The 7,345-nt window shown below is 38.8% G+C and overlaps 1 long non-coding RNA gene across 1 annotated transcript in view; it reads left to right on the top strand.

Moving 5' to 3' along the window:
* The first annotated feature begins 770 nt into the window (after positions 1 to 770).
* Positions 771 to 7,345, top strand: part of LOC108315043 — a 15,296-nt gene continuing 8,721 nt past the window's right edge. The window contains exon 1 of the long non-coding RNA XR_001829797.2: positions 771 to 1,010. This is a non-coding gene — a long non-coding RNA (uncharacterized LOC108315043). The remainder of the gene's footprint in view (positions 1,011 to 7,345) is intronic.

Genomic DNA, 7,345 nt, shown 5'->3' with positions numbered 1-7,345 from the left:
AGATTGGATAGCCAAAGATATAGAAAAAGGAATCATAGGAAACTAACATATAACTTCAATCATAGGAAACTAACATATTTTCCTTCATGATTGCAAAACCGCAGCAGCTGTTAACTCTTCTGAGAGAGGAGAGTGGGAGCTACCAGTCTCAGGCTCCTTGTAGAAAGAAGAGCTAAATCAGTTAAGGGCAAAATGGTGAAAAGGCTTAAGATCCTGCTGGAACAGTGAGATTTCAACGCTTCTGTTTTTCTGTGCTTTAGGAGATATTCATTTTGTTCTACAGAAATCTTTAGAAATGTCGTTCTCCCCAGGCCTGAATTACCCCAAACCTGTCATTCCATAGAGAGAGATCCTAAATAGTTTGTTTCAGGAAATGACTAGCCAAAGCTATCTGTATGCTGAGCTCCCCACAAAACACTCTGTCTTCCTATCTGCACTCAGCTTACACAGAAGATAAAGGGCTTTATTTCTTTGTAGAGTTTGGTATTTGGGAAATTGTACCCTATTGTACTAAGAGGGGGTCCGCAGGTAATGAATGTAGCAGTTAAGTTGGTCCTAGGGAGTGGAATGAGTCTTGTTTTCTGCTCACAAATAAGGCAAGCTTTATGTGGATTGCAGAATCCCAGAAACCCAGAAGGAGAACATAAATGCTGGCATTACCTTCTGATTTCAGCCATGTGAGACTGTCTATTGAACAAGATTGGACATGAACAAAGCCAGTCTATTCTCAGCTTGCCAGCTGCAGCTCAGCTTTTGGGTGAAATGAGGTATTTATTTGCTCTCTTCTTCTCTCCTTGTAGAGGCTCCTTTCATATGAATCACGTGTGTGAAGCTCCTTGTGCCATTTAAAATTCTTTCTGTTAGTTCCATTCTATCTACATCTGAAGGAATATTCAATGGAAAGATTTGGGGTAGAGTGTGGAGCGGAATGTTTGAGATTACGTATAAACTCATCACTGGATTTTGAGACAGGCTAAGTCTCCACTACAGATAACAAACTTGTCTTAAAGGTAAGCAATCTCTTTTTCAGGAGTTTATCAACTGCTTCTTGGCCTTTTGGCTAAGATCAGGTCTGCATCTGCTACAGACATTCATATTGTAGTTTAAGTAATATTTCTTCATGGACAGATGAAGGACCTACTTTTGATAAAATTCATAAGTCATAATAATCTGAAAGATATCCCTTTTCTCTACCCACCCTACACACCAGTGATTTTTTAAATCTCACTCCCAATGCCCAGCAAATACATCAGGAACTCTGAGGATGAAATCCAGGAATATTTTTAAAGCACCCTATAAGTTTCCAATGTGCAATATACATATATATATATATATATTTATTTAATATAAATAATACATATTTATTATTATTTATTATAAATATCTATTTCAAATTTATTTAATCCATTTAATATATAAAATATATACCCTGTCTCTACATATATATCTATAATGTATGTAACATATACATATATAATATATATAAAGTATAAATATATTGAGATATATACTATATATTGCATATATGTTTAGATATATAAATAGATTTATACTTTGTATTTTTATAATTTATATATGTATACATCATTTTTTATTATACTTTAAGTTACGGGGCGCATGTGCAGATTGTGCAGGTATGTTACATATGTATACGTGTGTCATTGTTGTTCGCTGCATCCATCCCTCGTCATCTACTTAGGTATTCCTACTAATGTTAGCCCCCAATCCCTCCACCCTTGTTATTCCTCTTCTCACCCCACCCATCCCGCAACAGACCCCAGTGTGTGATGTTCCCCTCCCTGTGCCCATGTGTTCTCATTGTTCAACACCTGCTTATGAGTGAGAACATGCAGTGTTTGGTTTTCTGTCCATGTGTCAGTTTGCTGAGAATGATGGTTTCCAGCTTCATCCATGTCCCTGCAAAGGACATGAACTCATCCTTTTTTATGGCTGCATACTATTCCATGGTGTATATGTGCCCCATTTTCTTGATCCAGTCTCTCATTGATGAGCATTTGGGTTGGTTCCATATATTACATATATATATATAAGTGCTTCATATATAAAATAAGTAGAGACAGGATCTTGCCCTGTCACTCAGGCTGGAGTGCAGTGATGCAATCATATCTCCTTGCAATCTCAAATTCAGCCGTGGGCTTAGGCAATTCTCCTGCCTCAGCCTCCTGTGTAGCCAAAAATACAGACTTGCCCCATTATGCCTAGCTAATTTTTAGATTTTTTACAGAGGAAGGGTCTTGCTATGTTTCCCATCCTGGTCTTAAACTCCTGGTCTCTGCCTCCCAAAGTGTAGGGATTATAGATGTGAACAACCCTTCCCAGTTAATTTGAGAAATATTGTATTAAGAAATTTTAGGCATTTGTGGTTACATGTGGGTTATATTGTGAGAGGAGACAGAAAATTTGCCAAAGGAGTAGAACTCACAATATTTCAGCAAGGGTCTACTCCATTTAGAATAAAGTCAATATCTTTGCCTTGATGGAAGCTAGCACCTTATTAAATTCTCCACATTTTTAGAATCTTGTTCTTGTCCTTGCTGGACTAGAAACTGGACTTCGTAAGTACTGTGTAATAGTAGGACTAATATTTCAGGGTATTAATGTGTGATTAGTGTGTCAATGGACATTTCTATTGGCAAATATGTTTATATCCCCTATGCTAGACTTGTCAAATATGAAGTTACCCCATAGTGGGAAGATACTCTTCCATAAATGCTTATCCAAGAAATGTAAAGGCTTGATAGTTCCCTGCTGTCTCCTCTAGAGGAAAATGTTCTCTAAGGTCTAAGTTTCTTGTGACTGCCTTATCTTTTTCCTTGGAATGTTGGGGTAAATGCTTCCAGTTTTCCCTGTGGAAGGCATATCAATTACTGTGTTCTTGCTCACATAACATCTTAGGGACTCGGCCTCATATAATCACCCTGAAAGAACCCATTATGACAGCTTCATGTACTTGGTGAGCTGACCCAAGAGAAAACAATCAGACTGTCTTTCCTGGGAATCAGAAACTGGGCTAGTGAGTGACGTACAATCAGCGACATGACAATGACCAAAATATTCATTTTTTGTTAGAGTCAGTGACCGTAAAAATAAAAATGCAAAATCTACTGATGTTTAGAGCAGTTCACTGAGAATGGAGAAAGCATATATAAGTAGAAAACGCTGATCTTCACAGAAAAGTGATAAAGTGTTGTGCAGGGAAAAGTAGATGCAAGATGCAGTATACCCCAGTGAATGATGCAGGTTGCATCCAGATCTGGACCCTTCCATTTATTTTGTCGGCTTCTATAAGATGATGTATTGTGGCTTATCAGCCACCTCCCTTATATTCTGACCATGTTTTTGTGGCATTCTGTTTCCAGCAACTAAAAGGTATTGATAAAAACATCATCTTTCAATGCCTGCTTTTCTCATCCTGAAAATGATTGTGTTAGTTTCCAAGGGTTGCTGTAGCAAAGTGCTATGAACTTTGTGGCTTATAACAACAGACGGTTATTCTCACACTTATGGAGCCTAGACATCCAAAACCGTGTTTTCAACAGAGCCATGCTCCCATGAAGCTCTAGAGAGGAGTCTTTCCTTGCCTTGAAGCTCTAGAGAGAAGTCTTTCCTTGCCTTGTCTAGCTTCCAGTGGTTGCAAACAATCCTTGGCATTCCTTAACTAGTAGATGTATTACTCTATTCTCTGTCTCTGTGTTCACTTGATGCTCTCCCTAATGATTGTGTGCACGCGTGTGTGTGTGTGTGTGTGTGTGTGTGTGTGTGTACGTGCATGTCTTTTTTCTCTTCTTATAAAGACATCAGACACTGGATTAGGGCCCACCCTAATCCAGCATGAACCCATCTTAACTAGTTATACCTGCAGCAACTTTCTTTCTAAATAATGTTACATCTGTAACAACTTTATTTCTAAATAAAGTCACATTATGAGGTTTAGGGTGCACATGACTTTCGAGGCACACTCTTCAGCTCACTATAATGATATAATCTACAAAACAGTTCTTTCTTGAACCCAAGCAACATTTTGTTCCAAGAGGCCTCCTCGCAGGGTGTCCATATTGAAAAATGATGTGACTCCAAGACATGTTCATTTACATCACTCTAGTAAGCTAGAGGAAAAGGCATTTGAGGATGAAGACAAAACAGTGGTTAGTTTCTACTTGTGTCCAAGAGCATAACATAGAACTCCTAGATCTTAGATATTAATGATCACAAAAATAAGATAAATATTGTAATGTTATACCCAAGCAAGTTTAAACAGATGAGCCATGCTCTGAGTTTGCTGAGAGTCTGCTTTTATGCTGGCTTCCAAGAGTCAGCTAGCGCTCAAATCTCTTGGCCGAGAACAAAGGGTAGTCAACACTTTTATGTCAATTTAGGGTCAAGTGGCAGTAAGCAGATTATTACAGAAGCAGAAGGAGCAGGTTAGGGGAAGGGTGGGGATGCCTAAAAACAAAATTCTGTTTAAAGTTGTTTTGCACTCAGGATGTGGGGTAGGCAGTGACACAGTTGCAGGTACAGGATGTATGGGCCAGTGAGTCCTGTTTCTCAGAAAATTGGTTACAAAGATGCCAGGTGTCTCAGGCTACAAAGTTCTCTGAACAGATTGCCCTACATAGCTCAGGGTGGGCAAAATGGAGTCGGCAGGATTGTTTAAAATGTATTCACCACAGCCAAGCCAGGGTATTTCAGTAAGATCTTCTCAGAGGTTGCAAACAGGTGAACCTACAGTCGTACAGCATCTAGGAAACCCATATATTTTCTTCCATAGAGCAGAATTTAATCAGATGGTGATGTACTTGCAGGAACACCTTCCATCTCACTGTCTGTTTCTCTCGATATTCAAATTCTTCCTTGGATGTGTCACTGTTCATAGACCTTCTTGGACACAGAGGGCAAGGAGTAAATTTCTACTCTCAGTGTTTAGACAAGACTTTCTTGCTGTCACAAGCAAGGTGCTATATTCCATTGTTGGCAGCCTCTAGCTGTTTCTGTGTGGATGACCTACCAATTCTCCATCTACATAAATCTCAAGAATCATATAACTAAAGGGAAATGTAAGCAGAATGAAGTTTCTTTTTTGGGCCCATTATCTTGTGTAATACCCATACCATTAAGCTGTACTGGTATTAGGCTTATAATCTGGTGATAATATGTTCTTCTATAACAATGATCTTTTCTGATATACCCAGTTAGACCATTTGTCTTTTAAATGCCTTTCAGCATTTTGTCAAACCCTGAGATCTCATTAAACATTCATTGACTTGCTGATTGACAGACAGAAAGAGGAAGACTCATAGGTCACTAAGCATAGGAACTTAATCAGGTTCTTCAAATATCCACAAATCCATGCTTTATAGGTGCCAAAAGCAATACTGAATGAACAGGAAAGGATGTGGGTTCCAACCTTTCTTCTACTGAACCATGTGACTTACAGCAAATCAATTAAAGTCCTGATTCAGTCGCTTTGTGTGGTAACATGTACCACAATAGAATATAATGAAATATAATAAAATACAGTAACTTATCTACTAAAAACTGGTAATAGCTACCCGGTATTAATGTATAATAAGTAGTGATTGCACTAGGCATATGTACCAAAAATATTGCATTTAATCTTCAAATATAGAAATATTTCAAGTAATCCTTAGGTTAGATGTTATTGTTAACATATTGAAGATGATAAAACTGGAATTTGTGTAAGTTGAGCAGCTTGTCTAAAGTGAACGAGGCAATAATTGCTCATCCAGGGTTTGAACATAGCTCTGGACTCTAAGACTTATTCTCCTTTGGCTTGTGATGCTTCTTTACAGAGGCTAGGTTACATGATCTCCTGAGGCCCTTTCTAGTCACATCTACTATAATCCTGCATGTTAGGTGGTACAGCAAAGAGGGTTGACTTTTGCTGCATGCCTGGTAAAACACTGTAATGAGCACAGACTGTTTTAATTATCACTGTCTTCTCTGAGAACATGAACCCCCTGGATACAGCACACCCTTCAGTTTCTCTCCCTGTCCACTGTATTTTTGCTATTGTTCATAGAAGTTATTTGTATTCTCCACCTTTTCTATCTGAATTTCCTCTACCTTTTACCTCATTCCCACAAAGTACAAACATAGCAGCTCTTCTTCAGCTGTTGGTTGGTATCTATATTGTCTAGAAAAATTGAAGAAAACAGCACACTCTAAGCTGTGTCCTGTGGAGGCTCTAATACAGGGGTGAGTTTGCATGTTCAAAGTAAAGATAGAAGGCGTGTATCTTGAGTGTGGTCAGCATTTCCCTCTTGCCCACTGGTCTTTATTGAGAGCTGTTGTAGCTTAGGCCGAAAGAGGAGCCATCGCCCTGGACCAGCAGAAGGAAACATTCCATGTGGGAGCTACTGTACTATTAATCACTCCTCCAGAGTGGCTGCTTGCTCTCTGTTGGGCAAAGGACAGTCCTACATGCCCAGATCAGCTCAGGCCCCTCTCCCTGGGGCATCTCAATAAAGCACAAAGCATTTTTTTTTTAAATTTATGCAAGTGGTCTTTCATTGCATAGACTGTACACAAAAATGATGAAATTGCACAAATAATTACCACGATGCCTTGCAGAAAATTTCAAAGGGGAGAAGAAATAGACAAAAAAAGGCTGAAAGAAAAGAACAAGGCATTTCAGTGGACTTTACACTGACTTTTCTTCATTTCCCATAAGGTCACATTCAAAATCTCTTTGCATGTGGATAGCTGATAGTCGCTGGGTATTTGTCACAGGAAAAGGATCAAATTCTCTGCTGCCACACAAATCAAGTCAATGCAGTTGATGACAGTAAGGGAGATGAATGCAAAGCCATCTAAAGTCTTGCCCCTTGATAGAGCTCAGAGCCTGGTAAATCACATTAAATGGAAAAAAAGAGGAAGTTCCCTAATTCTGATGAGACAATCTGCTTTTCCCATCTGCCTGATCTCTACTATCTCTGCCTTTTTAAGAAGATAATGATTAAAAAGCATGGGATAATATTCAGGGAAAGAAACCCCAGTGTAGTTCAGGTAAAGTTTATCCCTGAGGGAGGCATACTTTTTCAGGTCTGAAAAAGCGGACAGAGTCCTAAGGGAGAGTTTATACTGTTGCAGTTGACAGTGGTAATCTGTTTGTGTTTTTATTTTCAATATGTTTTTTTCTGTTCAGAAGGTCATGCCTATATATATGGCCTACAAAGTAATATTAGGAAAACCCTGCCAGCCAGCCACCCAGAGGCAGAATTCACTCTTGGAAGAGGACTGGAGTATCTCATGAATGGTGACAATTGTTTTTTGACCATTCATGATGTAAAAGAATACCATGCTT

Source organism: Cebus imitator, unplaced genomic scaffold, assembly GCF_001604975.1.
Source record: "Cebus imitator isolate Cc_AM_T3 unplaced genomic scaffold, Cebus_imitator-1.0 Scaffold167, whole genome shotgun sequence".
In the NCBI taxonomy this organism is placed as follows: domain Eukaryota; kingdom Metazoa; phylum Chordata; class Mammalia; order Primates; family Cebidae; genus Cebus; species Cebus imitator.
The sequence above is the reverse complement of the archived record's forward strand: the minus strand, read 5'-3'. Positions and strand labels throughout refer to the sequence as shown.